This window comes from Penaeus monodon, chromosome 19 (assembly GCF_015228065.2).
Source record: "Penaeus monodon isolate SGIC_2016 chromosome 19, NSTDA_Pmon_1, whole genome shotgun sequence".
NCBI classification, from domain to species: domain Eukaryota; kingdom Metazoa; phylum Arthropoda; class Malacostraca; order Decapoda; family Penaeidae; genus Penaeus; species Penaeus monodon.
The window spans coordinates 47957254-47957553 of NC_051404.1; the positions used below are offsets into that span (position 1 = coordinate 47957254).

At 27.0% G+C, this 300-nt stretch overlaps 1 protein-coding gene across 1 annotated transcript in view; it reads left to right on the forward strand.

The window, feature by feature from the left end:
* LOC119585289 (phosphomevalonate kinase-like) overlaps window positions 1–300 on the forward strand; it is a 6206-nt gene that overhangs the window by 1981 nt on the left and 3925 nt on the right. The gene's annotated exons all lie outside the window — the stretch shown is intronic.

Sequence of the window (300 nt, forward strand, 5' to 3'; positions counted from 1 at the left end):
ACAAGATTATTTATTCTTTTGTTGCCATTTACAAATAATGTTCTCACATCTATTTTGATTAAATTTGTTTGCCTGTTTTAAATTTCTTTACTTCTATATGTACATATATATTTTTTTTTGGTGCAATATACATATTTTTTCCCAAGGGAACTATATCTGTAATCAAAGAAATTCAAAGCAGATTGAAGCCCCGCTGATTTAACTTTTTGTTTGTACATTATTTGGTCTGTCTGCATATCTATATCTACAATATGTATGTGTTTAGGATTGTTTTTGTGCTTATACAATTATGCATTTCCT